Source organism: Suricata suricatta, chromosome 9 (assembly GCF_006229205.1).
Source record: "Suricata suricatta isolate VVHF042 chromosome 9, meerkat_22Aug2017_6uvM2_HiC, whole genome shotgun sequence".
In the NCBI taxonomy this organism is placed as follows: Eukaryota; Metazoa; Chordata; class Mammalia; order Carnivora; family Herpestidae; genus Suricata; species Suricata suricatta.
Genome location: NC_043708.1, coordinates 118,848,133 through 118,862,898, shown reverse-complemented (window position 1 = coordinate 118,862,898; position 14,766 = coordinate 118,848,133). Strand labels below are relative to the sequence as shown.

Genomic DNA, 14,766 nt, shown 5'->3' with positions numbered 1-14,766 from the left:
GGGGGGAAAAGAGGTGGTGGTGATGGTGGAGGGCACTTGTGGGGAAGAGCACTGGGTGTTGTATGGAAACCAATTTGACAATACACTATTAAAAAAAGTAAAAGATACAAAGTCAATACACAGAAGCCTAAATACTTCAACAAAATAAAATAACTAACCAACATGTGCAGGGTTGTCATGTCAAAAACTACAAAACACTGATGAAAGAAGCAAGTAGACACACATAAATATTACCAGTTGACTGTTGATGAAATTGCAGTAAAGAATCCATGCAAAAGGATATCCACAGCCAGTTTATGGACAAAGGACAAACCATAAAACAGTGGAGAAAGGAGAGTCTTTTCATTAAATCATGTAGACTCAACTACATTTCATATAGAAAAAGTTAATCTTGAGCCTTTAACCTCATATCATGCACAAGAAACAACCCCATACAGATTTTATATCCAGATGTAAGTAAAACAATACATTAATGACTTATGGTAAGAAAAGATTTCTTTAAAAAACACCCCAAAGAAAATTAAGAAAAATGTTAATATATTAAAATCAACAGCCTCAATTCCATTTAAAAAAGCCTATATGAAACAGACATGTCAGAATGTAAGAAGATGTTTACAGTACATATCTCACAAGAATCTAAGATTTCTAAAGAACACTTACAGATTAATTAGTAAATAGAAAATTTATTTTTTTTAAAGTAGGCAATAGGCTTGCACAGGCACTTCATTAGGAAGTCTATCCAAACTCCTCAAAAACTTAAGAACAGGTGATCAGGTGCTTGGGTGGCTTAGTTAGTTGGGTGTCTGACTTCTCCTCAGGTCATGATCTCACAGTTTGTGAGTTTGAGCCCCGTGTTGGGCTTAGGGCTGATAGCTCTGAACCTAGAGCCTGCTTCAGATTCTGGGTCTTCCTCTCTCTTTGCCCCTCCTCATTAACACTCTTTTTCTTCTCTCTCTTAGAAATAAATAAATGTTAAAAATTAAAAAAAAAACAAGAACAGGTGATCAAATTTTTAACTGACAGGGAAATGCAAATTAAAACCACAATGAGGAGCACCTGGATGGCTCAGTCTGTTAAGCATCTGACTCTCGATTTTGGCTCACGTGATGATCTCACTGTTTGTGCCTCCTCCCCCAGCCTTGCAGAAGATCTGTACCAGCTGACATTGAGCAGAGTAGGGTAGGTTGTTCCTGCCATGCCCCACCAAAGTGGACATTCATGAGCAAAATGAATGATTTGTATTGTTTTCAACCACTATATTTGTGGAGGTTTGCTACAAATGAATAATCAGAGTGCAAAAATTGGGAAATCCAGATATCCTAATTTATTCATTATGAAACCATGCCCCTATGTATAAACATTTCCTATGTTCCCCCCCCAGCTGCTAAAAATTCTGCAACAAGCAACATATAGTTAGTACTACTCCAGAATCTGTTCACTGTATTTGATCCTTTTATTTTGTGCTGTTTGTTTCCTTCAAATGTCCGATGGTTTGTGTTTAATAGTGCATGACTTCTAGAAAAGACATAATATCTGGGAGTATTTCTAAACTTTCAGGCTTGCCATGCTGCTTGTCAATCTTTTCCATTCTATTTTTTTCTGTTGCTTTTTACTAGTGACAGATGCTGATTCTCTTTCCCACACATTAAGAAAAACATTTAGTTTGGTTTTTAACAAAATCAACAGCATGAGTCATGATGTTCTTTAAAATTTAATCTCTCTTTTTTAGAACTCTTTGAATTGCCACCATGCTACATCCAGTCTCTATGTGTTTTAAGAAAACTAGTGCAAGCAGCAAAGGTGATACTCCTTTGAAAATGCTTTTTGGGCCTGCAAAACCAAGCAGGATTTCCTCAAGAAGATAAACGATTGAATATATAAAATCAAGCTTCCTCTTACCTGTGCATGCCCAGAGATAGGTGCAAGATTCGGCATGGGACCCATGTAAAGCCACTTTAGTTTTGTATTCTTTTTGTTTGTTTGTTTGTTTTTAAGTTTAACTTTATTTTTTATTGAAGTATAGTTAACATATAATATTTGGTTAGTTTCAGGTGAACACCATAGTAACGTGTCATTTATATACATTATGAAATGATTACTATAGTAAGTCTAGTTACCATCTGTCACTATGCAAAGTTATTCCAATATTATTGACTATATTCCCTATGCTGTGTACTTTATATCCCCATGACTTGTTTATTTTCAAGCTGGGAGTTTGTATCTCTTGATCCACTTTACCTCTTTTGCCTATCCCCACCCATTACCCCTCTACCAGCTATAGTTTGTTCTTTCTATTTATGAGTCTGTCTCTTCTTGTTTTGTTTATTATATTTCACATATAAGTGAAATCATACAGTATTTGTTTTTCTATGTCTGATTTGATTTACTTAGCATAGTAACCTCTAAACCCATCCTACTTCACAAATGGCAAGGTATCATATTTTAATTTCTAAAAAACTTTTTCCTTCCAAAATTCTTTATTGCAACAGTGTTTGATTTTTTAATAGTTTATTGATTGTCAAGTTAGTTTCCATATAACACCCAGTGCTCATCCCAACAAGTGCCCTCCTCCATTCCCATCACCCATTTTCCACTCTCCCCAACCCCCCATCAACCCTCAGTTTGTTTTCAGTATTCAAGATTCTCTTATGGTTACTTCCCTCCCCCTCCTTAACTATTTTTACCTTTATCTCCCCCAAGGTCCTCTGTTAAGTTTCTCCTGTTCCACATAGGAGTAAATTATGTGATATCTGTCCTTCTCTGCTGACTTATTTCACTTAGCATAACACCCTCGAGTTCTATCCACTTTGCTACAAATGGCCAGATTTCATTCTTTATCATTGCCGTGTAGTATTCCATTATATATATACGTACACACACACACACACACACACACACACACACACACACACATATATATATATATCTCACATCTTGATCCATTCATCAGTTAATGGACATTTAGGCTCTTTCCATGATTTGGCTATTGTTGAAAATGCTGCTGTTAACATTGGGGTATATGTGCCCCTATGCATCAGCGCTCTTGTATCCCTTCAGTAAATTCCTAGCAGCGCTATTGCTGGGTCATAGGGGAGTTCTATTAATTTTCTGAGGAACCTTCACATTGTTTTCCAGAGTGACTGCACCAGTTTACATTCTCACCAACAGTGTAACAGGGTTCCTGTTTCTCCACATCCTCGTCAGCATCTATAGTCTCTTGATTTGTTCATTTTAGCCACTCTGATCAGCGTGAGGTGGTATCTCACTGTGGTTTTGATTTGTATTTCCCTAATGATAAATGACACTGAGCATCATTTCATGTGTCTGTTGGCCATCTGGATGTCCTCTTTTGAGAAGTGTCTGTTCATGTCTCTGCCCATTTCTTCACTGGATTATAAATTTTTAGGGTGTGGAGTTTGGTGAGTTCCTCATAGATTTGGATACTAGCGCATTATCCAATATGTCATTTGCAGCTATCTTTTCCCATTCCGTTGGCTGCCTATTAGTTTTCTTGATTGTTTCCTTTGCAGACCAGAAGATTTTTATCTTGATGAGGTCCCAATAGTTCATTTTTGTTCTTGATTCCCTTGCCTTTGGGGATGTGTGGAGTAGGAAATTGCTGTGGTTGAGTTCAAGGAGGCTGTTTCCTACTTTTTCCTCTTAGGGATTTGATGGTTTCCTTCTCACATACAGGTCTTTCATTCGTTTTGAGTTTATTTTTCTGTATGGTGTAAGAGAGTGGTCTAGTTTCATTCTTCTGTATGTTGCTGTCCAGTTCTCCCAGCACCACTTGTTAAAGAGGCTGTCTTTTATCCATTGGATACTCTTTCCTGCTTTGTCAAAGATTAATTGGCCATACATTTGTGGATCCAGTTCTGGATTCTCTATTCTATTCCATTGGTCTATGTGTCTGTTTTTGTGCCAATACCATATTCTCTTGATGATGACAGCTTTGTAGTAGAGGCTAACGTCTGGGATTGTGATGCCTCCTGTTTTGGTTTTCTTCTTCAATATGACTTTGGCTATTTGGGGTCTTTTGTGCTTCCATACAAATTTGAGGATAGTTTGTTCTAGCTCTGAGAAGAATGCTGGTGCAATTCTGATTAAGATTGCCTTGAATGTGTAGATGGCTATGGGTAATAATGACATTTTCACAATGTTTGTTCTTCCGATCCATGAGCATGAAATATTTTTCCATTTCTTTGTGTCGTCTTCAATTTCTTTCATAAGTTTTCTATAGTTTTCATCATATAGGTCTTTTACATCTTTGGTTAGGTTTATTCCTAATTTTATGGTTTTTGGTGCAATTGTGAATGGGATCAGTTTCTTGATTTTTCGTTCTATTGCTTCATTATTGGTGTATACAAATGCAACCGATTTCTGTACATGATTTTGTACCCTGCAACTTTGCTGAATTCATTGATCAATTCTAATAGACTTCTGGTGGAGTTGGTTGGGTTTTCCATGTAGAGTATCATGTCATCGATGAAAAGTGAAAGGTTGACTTCATCTTTGCCAAATCACATGCCTTTAATTTCCTTTTGTTGTCTGATTGCTGATGCTAGGCCTTCCAGCACTATGTTAAACAACAATGGTGAGAGTGGACCTCCTTGTTGTGTTCCTGATCTCAGGGGAAAGCTATCAGGTTTTCCCCATTGAGGATGATATTAGCTGTGAGCTTTTCAAAAATGGCTTTTATGTTTAAGTGAAGTTCCTTCTATCCCAACTTTCTCAAGGGCTTTTATTAAGAAGGATGCTGTATTTTATCAAATGCTTTTCCTGCATTTATCGACAGGATCATATGGTTTATAGCTTTTCTTTTGTTAATGTGATGTATCATGTTGATTGATTTGTGAATATTGAACCAGTCCTGTACCAGGAATGAATCCCACTAGATCATGGAGGATAATTCCTTTTATATGCTGTTGAATTCGTTTTGCTAGTATTTTGGTGAGGATTTTTGCTCTGTATTCATCAAGGATATTGGCCTGTAGTTCTATTTTTTTGTTTTGTTTTGTTTTCTTTTGTTGGGTCTCTGTCTGGTTTGGGAATCAAAGTGATGCTGGCTTCATAGAAGGAGTCTAGAAGTTTTTCTTCCATATATATTTTTTTGGAACAGCTTGAGAAGAGTGGGAATTAACTCTGATTAAAATGTCTGGTAAAATTCCCCAGAGAAGTCATCTTGCCCAGGGCCCTTATTTGTTGGGAGATTTTTGATAACTGATTCAATTTCTTCACTAGTTATGGGTCTGTTCAGATTTTCTATCTCTTCCCATTTGAATTTTGGTAGTGTGTGTGTGTTTAGGAATTTGTCCATTTTTAGGTTCCAGTTTGTTGGCATATAATTTTTCACAGAATTCCCTGATAATTGCTTGTATTTCTGAGGGAGTTGTTGTAATAAATCCATTTTCATTCATGATTTTGCACTGATGTGTTCAACTGTTTTTTGGGATTCTATATCATTTATTTCTGCCCTGATCTTTATTATTTCTCTTTTTCTTCTGTGTTTGGGGTGCTCTTGGTGATCTGCTTCTAGTTCCTTTAGGTACTCTGTTAGATTTTGAATTTGTACTTTTTCTAGTTTCTTGAACTAGGCCTGGATTGCAATGTCTTTTCCTCTTAGGACTACGTTTGCTGTATCCCACGGAGTTTGGAATGTTGTGTTTTCATTTTCATTTATTTCCGTATATTTTTAAATTTCTTTCCTAATTGCCTGGTTGGCTCATTCATTCTTTAATAGTGTGTTCTTTAGCCTCCATGTTTTTAAAGGTTTTCCAGACTTTTTCTTGTGGTTGATTTCAAGTTTCATTGCATTGTGACTTGAAAGTGTGCGTGGTATGATCTTAATTCTTTTATATTTATTGAGGGCTGCTTTATGACCCAGTATGTGATCTATCTTGGAGAAGATACCATGTGCATTTGAGAAGAAAGTGAATTCCTTGTTTCAGGATGTAGCGTTCTAAATATATCTGTCAAGACCCTCTGGTCCCATGTGTTGTTAAGGTCCATTGTTTTTTTTTTTTTCTTTTTGTTTTTTTGGGTTTTTTTTTTTTTTTTGCAAAAGCAAAGGGCTTTATTATGAGTTTAGGCTAGCTGAGCCTAAGCTCGGTCTCACAGCCTAAGCTCAGGCTCACAGACTTTACTGGCACAGTGGATTCATGCTGAGAGCCCCGAACAAAGGTGGGGTAGGGTCTTTTATGAGTTTGGGAAGGGGGAGTTACAGGAAATTGTGACATAGGTATAGTGATCCAATCATTATTATGACAGCAGGTTTAACCATTCACATTGCCTAGAGTATTTGTTACTTTTGGCGGGACCCAATCACAACATTTAGAGTATTGACCAATTACAGAGTGAGCCCAAGACCCTCACGTAGGGTGTGGCTAGCTTCAAGCAATAGGCTATTATCTTATAATGATTCTGAGAAGCTGAATTCAGACCTGTGTCGTTACATTCCCCCCTCTGTCTTGTAACTGACCCAATCCTGGGTCAGCTGTTACCATTGTTCTGGTTTAAGGCTACATGTTTTTAAGACCATTAACAGAATAGCATTTACCTGCTCTTTGACAAATGCTATGATCTTATCAATGATACCAGAGCCAAATTTTAAAAGTATACCAATTTTGGTTTTGGCTCCTCATTCTTCTCCTGTCTTGTGGTGACCACAAACCACAGCTAGACTATCCTGTACAATTCCTGAGATATTGGCATAGAAGTAGCATTGTTCCCCTAGAGCCTAACATAGCCCTCCTTGGTGTAAGGGGAATTTTTTACCCTGCAAAGGGCATAGGGAAGGAGAACTACCCAATTTCCACCAGTCTCCATGGTTAATTTGGTAAGGGTCTCTTTTAGGGTTTCTAATATCTGGCGCTGCCTGGTTTACAAAAGTAAGAATGACAGCCAATTTGTTCAGAATCCTGGGGCACATAAGTGCAATACACCTCCATGGTTCTTTCTACATTACTATCCTTAGCCAAATTGGTGGGCCATCCAGTGGCCACTTGAAGACCGCCCATTCAAGTCTGGCGGTAGAGGCATAGGCTACCCTTACCTTTTGCCATGCTGAAATCCCATGCCCAGATGAGAGGCAATTAATATCAACAGAACATAATCAGGAACTTTTGCTGTTTCCTCAGCTTTCTGGGGCAACATTTGCCAATCCGATGGCAAAGAGGACAGTTTATTTTATTGGACCGGTGACACCTCAGGCTTCTACCATGCTAGACCAGCCAGCTTCCGGAGTGTGGCTGGAGCAGGGCTGGAGATTCTCAGGAGTCATAGTCTTTTTGAGGATCAGTTCAAGCTGATCGACTGGATCTGGATCACCTCACCAGTTTGAGGGTTCTTCAGAGCTGGCCTATTTAACTCCAGAGTGATACCTGAAACTTTAATAGGGGCTGAAGTTTCTCCTGGCAGGTGCAGAAGCCTCAGCATATGTTGGGAACCTCGGGAAGAGGAGTTTGCCCAATTTAACAGGTATTGTAGGCCTGCCTGACGGAAAGTGCTTGGCTTGGCTTCTGGCCCAGAGAGGCTACTAAAAGTTCAACCTGGAGATTCCTTATAAAAGGACCCAGCAAAGCAAGCTTTATAAAGTCCTCATGAACAATCTTTATTCTTGCTGAGCTTATGTAAATAATTAGGCCAGGGTTGTTAAGAATGGACTCATTCCACCAATGCATTAATCTCAATTTGTCTATCTTTAATAATGGAGGCTTTTTTAGAGAGAAAAACTGTTTCAGCAATGCACTACTATAAATGTAATTCTAGTTCTGAATGACTTTAAATATTTGTTGTTGGATCTCAGACTTGTTAGTCTGTGAGGATAATATTTAAAATGGGGGTCATGCCTTTTCAAAAGACATAAAGGTAGACTTCACAGATATGCAACTAAACAAAAAATTCAGCCGCCATTGTTTCTTTAGTGAATTTCTGTCTGGTTGATTTATCCATTGCTATAAGTGGTGTACTAAAGTCCCCTGCAATTAGCACATTCTTATAAAGAGGATTGCTTATGTTCATGATTAATTGCTTTCTGTATTTGGGTGCTTCCGAATTTGGTGCCTATACCTTTATTATTGTTAACTCTTCCTGATGAATGGACCCTGTAATTATTATATAATTCATCTCTTGTTACTGCCTTAACTTTAAAGTCCAGTTTGTTTGATTTAAGTATGGCTACCCCAGCTTTCTTTTGATTTGCAGTAGCACTATAGATATTTCTCCATCTCCTCACTTTCAATCTGAAGGTGTCCTCAGGTCTAAAATGAGTCTCTTGTAGACAGAAAGTAGATGGATCCTGTTTTTTAAAAATCCATTCTGATACCCTATGTCTTTTGATTGGAACATTTAGTCCATTTACATTCAGTGTTATTATTAAAAAACATGGGTTTAGACTCAATGTGTTCTCTGTAGGATTCATGCTTTTTAGTGGTGTCTCTGTTACTTTGTGTTACTTTGCAACATTTCCTTCATAGAGTCCCTCTTAGGATTTCTTATAGGGCTGGTTTAGTGGTGATGGATTCCTTCATGAATTCCTTTTTGTTTGTTTGGGAAAACCTCTATCTCTCCTTCTATTATGAATGATAGGCTTGCTGGATAAAGGATTCTTGGCTGCATATTTTTTCTGTTCATCACATTGAAGGTTTCCTGCCATTCCTTTGTGGCCTGCCAATTTTCATAGATATGTATGCTATTACTCTGATTGTCTCCCTTTGTATGTTAGGGACCTTTATCCCTAGCTGCTTTCAGAATGATCTTTTTATCCTTCTATTTTGCCAGTTTCACTATAATGTCATGCAGAAGATCGATTCAAGTTATGTCTGAAGGGTGTTCTCTGTGTCTCTTGGATTTCAATGTCTGTTTTTTTCCTCAGATTGGGTAAGTTCTAGGCTATAATTTGATCAAGTTTCCCTTTAGTCTCTTTCTCTCTCTCTTCTTCAGGAATTCCTATGATACGAATATTGTTCCTTTTGATTGCATCACTCAGTTCTCAAATTATCCTTTCATGCTCCTGGATCAATTTATCTCTTTTTCTTGGCTTCCTCTTTTTCTATAATTTTATCTTCTAATTCACCTATTCTCTTCTATGCTCTTCAATCTGTGCTGTGGTCACCTCTATTTTATTATGCATCTGATTTACAGCATTTTAAATTCATCATAACTATTTTTAAGATCCATAATCTTTATAGAAACAGAGTCTTTTCTGTATTCTATGCCTTTTTCAACCCAGCGATTAATTTTATGACTATTGTTCTAAATTCTTAGTCAGTTATGTTGCTTATATCTGTTTTGACCAATTCTTTATCTGTCACTTCTTCCTGGAATTTCTTTTGCGAAGAATTTCTGTCTCTTGTCAGTTTTAAAAGCTTTTTTTTTCCACTCTGCACCTGCAAGTTCTGCTATATTAAAGGAGGCTTATTGACTGTCTCGGGCCTGTCCATTCAGGAAGTGTTCTTTTAATGGTGTCACTTGGCCTCTTTTGTTGTGCTTTTGGTTATTTTATTTCCCTACTCATAGTGATATTTGGGACACTCCACCATGTGTACTTTGGTTTGTTTCTTGAGGTAGCCCTGGACTGGAAAACAGACAGAGAAACAAGCAGGGAACAAAAGCATGCAAATGCACAAGCAAATCAAACACACATGCAAGCTGAAAAAAAAAACAAAATAAAAACAACAAAACACAAAGGACAGTCTAAAAGCATAAAATGAGAAATACCAGCTACAAATAAAGAGCAGGGTGGAGGTAGTGCTGGTGGAGGAGCATATGCAAAGAGAGAAATGACAGGGGTGAGGAGAAAGAGAAACAGAACATTGACCAGGCAGAAAGACTTAGGCTTAATTCAGAGAGAGAAAAAGGAGAATACGGCAGGAAGTGAGAAAAAAAGAAAACCAGAGATAATATTACTGAGAGAGACTCTATAGTCTGATTATTTCAGAGAGAGAGAAAGAAAGATAAGAAAAGAAGTGTAGAACATGCATCAGGAGAATGGATTATATATGCCCGTTTAAGTAAACCTATAACCAGAATCACCAGTCCAGAGGAGGGGAGAGATAAGAATGAGATAAAAAAGAATATATCTGAATAGCAAGAATTGATCTAGAGTTAATCACGGCAATGCATCAGTACTGGTCTTGGAGGAGGGTCTCTCTGTTTCTGAAGCCTCTATCTGGCTCAGGTAGAAAAGCAGCTACCCAGTGCAGATGGGCGAGGTCTGGTGTAGGCAGGTCTTGCCTCTGCTGTGTGTCCCATGGCCAGGCTGCTTGCTGAGGCCCCGCCTGCCTTGGTGGTTGTGGGGAGAAAAATGGTGATCCCCCCCAATTCCTTCTTGAATTGGGTGTCCCAAATCACTCCTTTGGGTCTGCTATCACTGTGCCTCGGGCACAGCCAAGGTGGGCCATGTTCTATGTCCCACACCCAGATGACTTTCAAGCTCTTACTCCATGCACACTAATGATACTGCAGGAAATGTAATCCTGCAAGCTGGGGCACTTTCTAGCAGGGGTCTGAGCAGGGGACTGAGCAGGGGATTGGTTACTCCTGATGCTGACTGCATACTTGTGTACCTTCTGTCCCAGAGGAAATTTCTGGGACCAGGACACCCAGCCCAAAGAAAGCTCTGCAGTTAGAGATGATATCTCTCTCCAAAAGCTCTATGAGGCTGTCTTCTTAGTGGACTCCGTCTCTTTTCCTCCCAGACTCTTGTAATTCAAAGTCCTTTGCTTCAGCTCTTCTTTGCTTGAGAGATGCAGTGGGGCAGTATGGGAACTCCCTACTTCTCTGCTATCTTGCCCCTTCCCCCCTTTTAACATTTCTGAAAGTTTATTTATTTATTTTTTTGAGAAAGAGAGAATGTGTGCATGCACAAGTGAGTGGGGGAATTGCAGAGAAAGAGGGAGAAAATCCCAAGCAGGCTTCACACTGTCAGCACAGAGCCTGATGTGGTACTTGACCTCATGAACAGTGAGATCATACACTGAGCCAAAGTCAGATGCTTAATTGACTGAGCCACCCAGGCACCCCTAATTTTGTTTTCTATATACATCTGTTTTCTTTCTTTTTCTCTCCAAGAAATGAATGTGTGTTAACTATGGACACCAATTCTGATGTATGTGTTAGTTTGTTTTTGTTTTTGTTTTTTTACCTCCCATACTATTAAGCAATTCTCCAACACCAGTTAGGTGTCATACAATTCAACTCAATTCTGATGCCATCTACCTGGAGATAGCATCAGACCCCACAGATTGAGGGCTCAGTCCCAGATGACTGCTCCCACTTCAGATATCAATTTGAGGTCCAGATTGTCCCTTCTGCTATATAGATTGGATGTTCCAATGATCTCTTCTCTGGGTTTGAGTAATTTACTAGAGCAGCTCACAGAACTTAGAGAAACATTTCACTTACTAGGTTATTAGTTTATTAAAAAGGATATGATTCAAGAACAGCCAGGTGGAAGAGATGCATAGGACAAAGTATGTGGAAAAGGGTAAGGAACTCTCTGAGCCAGTCACGTTCCCAGAACCTTAATGTGGAAGCTCTTGGACTCTGTCCTTTTGGGGTTTTTGGAAGCTTCATGATATAGACATAATGGATTAAATTATTGGCCTTTGGCAATCTATTCAACCCCAGCCCCTCCTTCCCAGATGTTGCTGTCTGGGAGAGGCTGAAAGTTCTAATCCTCTATTCATGGTTGGTTCCCCTAGAACTGAATCCTGAGGTGTTTTCCAAGAATCACCTCATTTATATAAACTCAAGTGTGGTTGCAAGGAGTTTGTTATGAATAGACATATTTATCATTCTTATCACTTAGGAAATTCCAAGGATTTTTAGGAGCTCTGTTTCAGAATCAAGGATGAAGAACAAATACATATTTCTTATTATAAATCACAATGTCATGTGTGTTGTGTAGATTATTTAGAAAGGCAAAGAAGGCTGACACTATCTATACAAGAGAACTGTTATAAAGGACTCAAATTAAGTTATATAATAGCTTCAGGATCTGGGGTATAGTAGGTGCTCAGAAAGAGCATTATTTTGTGAATTTGAAAGGCTTTAATGGAAGCAGATCAAGTTAGGGATGGGCTTTCAGAGCCCTGTGCCCTTCTTTGAATCATCAATGATCTGGCTGAGCTGGCAGCCTAATGAAGACAATCAGGACTATTGTGGGTCAAGACACCCTCCTTGTGTTGAAGAAGCCCCTAGGCTAGGTGGTTGAGGTTGCTGCCTTCATGAAGGAAACAGCCCCACACACTCACTATCTGCCAAGCAGATGTAAGTTCCCTCAGTCCATGAACCAGGCATGGGCCTAATGTGCAACTTTCTACTGTCCTGGCCCTGTCCCATCTGTGTCTCCTATTCCTGGACACCCTGTGCCCTACTGGCAATCCACTCCCTGTTCTTTGGTTCACTTACTCAAAGGGGTTACTCTGGCACTGTCTGGAGCTCCAAGTCTGAAAGCAGTAGTTTAGGATATTTATCCACTTTCTAGTTGAAGAGAAAGCCCAGTATTGTTACTAGGTCAGAGACAGAGGTGACCCATATGCCTCTCTGACTTTCCAGGAGTTTCCAGGCAGTGAGAAGAGTAAGAGTCCCAGCATGGTCTCTGCCTGATGCCATGTCCACCTGAAAGATCAGACAGGTGGATCTCTTAAACTCTCACAGGAAGACTGAAAGAGGGAAGCTCCTTCTCCCAGAAAGGCTCAGTTCTGGTGGGTACACTCTCTGTCACAGGAGTGTCTGCTGGGGCATGGAGGAGAAGAAACAAAGTATCTTTACTCACTGGTGCCACACCAGAAACTTCCTCATTGTTTGGGAAATTGCTTTTATCATTTCATGTACAATGAAGCTGAGGCCCACAGGCTGAAGTCTGGCTGCCCAGTTTTCTGGCTCAGGGCTCCTTCTACCTACCCAGTGAGCATGTACTTTTTGATAGCTACTTCCTGCCTCAGTGCTGTGCAGTTTGGAAGGGTGGGTGGCAGAAGCCAGACCCAAAGTCGCCAGATAATTGCTTGAGTCTGAACTCTGCAATGCCCCCAGTAAGGCTTTTCGGGCCAATGTCCTTAATTCCTGAGCAATTCTAGAGACCCTGAGCTCCTAATCTGGGAGGAGGGCTTATGGTTGAGACAAAGCCTTGCAGTACTTCTTCTGGTTCTTTATTTTGAGACTCTTGAGGAGGCCATGGAGATCGAAATCCCTCGTATCAAACAGTGTGTGATCTGGGCCTTTATGGAGGGAAGTCTCAGAAAGTAAACTCAGTGCTCTGCGAAGTCTTCTGAATTTCAGGTCTTGCCTTCCAGCTTTTGCTTGCAAAGTGTCTGGCGTTCCTTGCATCCCAAGTGCCATTAAAATCACCTGACAAAGGTCCCCCAGGGACTCACTGAATGAAGGTCCTGTGTTAGAGCTGAGGTGAGCACAGAGATAAGACTTTGATGCTGGGGATGGAGAGGTGAAGGGCCTGCCCCAGAGCACAGCAAGCCTGGGCTTCCTGCCCTCAAACCCTGTTGGGGGGAGGGAGGCCTCACACTGCTGCTTTGCAAAGAGGCAGCTGATGGGGACATTGCTGAAGAAGGGAGTCTGTAATACTTCTCACCCCTTTGTTCAGGGACTTAGCAAACCTTTGCCAAGCACTAGTTCTGTCCTACCAGGGTGCCTGGCAGGGGGCAAAGTCACTTTGTTCTGAAGGGCAAATTACCCTCTGCTTATTAATTTTTCTATCAGGGGAAAGCAAAGAATTGCATGAAAATCATTCAGATCTGTTTGAAGACGTTGTGGCACTTGGCAGATTCTGGAGCTGCACTTTTCCTTTGGGCTAAATCTCTGGACCTGCAGTAAGAAAAGAAAACTCATCTGGAGAGGAAGGTCAAAAGCACATGGATGGCTTCAATGGTTACTTTGTGGCTCCACCTAATGGCTAAAGGTTCAAACTACTCCTGTGAAAGCACCACAGAGTGAGGGGTGGGAAGGTTTGGGATTGTGAAGGGTGGAAGCAGAGATGTCTGGAGTTAGTCCATTTCCTGCTCTCTGAGATTTAAGACCAGCAAAGAGCATGTGCATCAAATGTCAGTATGGTCCAGGGACCCATCTCTGGTTCTTCCCTTGACCTGCCCTGCTACAGCCATTTTATTAGGCACTGACCGTGCTGTGGAAATGCAAAGTGGCAAAGCCCACAGGAGATAATTGGCAGTATCTAGCAAAACCACATGTGATTTTGCCCTTTGACCTGGTATTCTAAGGAACTATTCAAAAAATACTCTGGCGAAAAAAAAATACAAAATGAGGTATAGACATACAACACGCTGCAGAATTATTTGTTATAGCAAAGGATGCAGAATGGTTCAACAGTGCATCACAGGACCATGACATGACATAAACTCTCATACATCCACACCAAGGATACCAGCCAGAGCGGTCTAGGCTTTGCGGCAGTTACAAGGACACTAGCCCCTGGTCTGGATCAGGGCTGATCACTGGACCAGAGAAAAAAGAGCACGGTGCACCTGGAATTGGTGGTTAAAGAGTCTTCCAGATCACACTTCATTCTTTAAAGCCAGCTTTGTGTGCTGACTTGGTGTGCCCAGTGTTGTGTTCCCAGCCTCTGTATCTGGCTGTGCCCACCTTGTGCCAGGTATACATGCCCGGTGTGCTCTGTGGCTTTGTGTACCCAGCACTTTGTGCCTAGTTTGCTCAGGTCTATATCTCTAGCAGTGTTTCTTTGATTCTGTGTGCCCAGAATTGCATGCCTGGCATGTGTGCCTAACACTCTGTGCC

At 40.3% G+C, this 14,766-nt stretch overlaps 1 long non-coding RNA gene across 2 annotated transcripts in view; it reads left to right on the top strand.

Annotated features, from left to right (window-relative positions):
- LOC115302517 overlaps positions 1–14,290 on the top strand; it is a 22,963-nt gene extending 8,673 nt beyond the window's left edge. For both annotated transcript variants that reach the window (XR_003913515.1, XR_003913514.1), the window contains 2 exons: positions 13,296–13,404; positions 13,717–14,290. This is a non-coding gene — a long non-coding RNA (uncharacterized LOC115302517). The remainder of the gene's footprint in view (positions 1–13,295; positions 13,405–13,716) is intronic.
- The last annotated feature ends 476 nt before the right edge of the window (positions 14,291–14,766 follow it).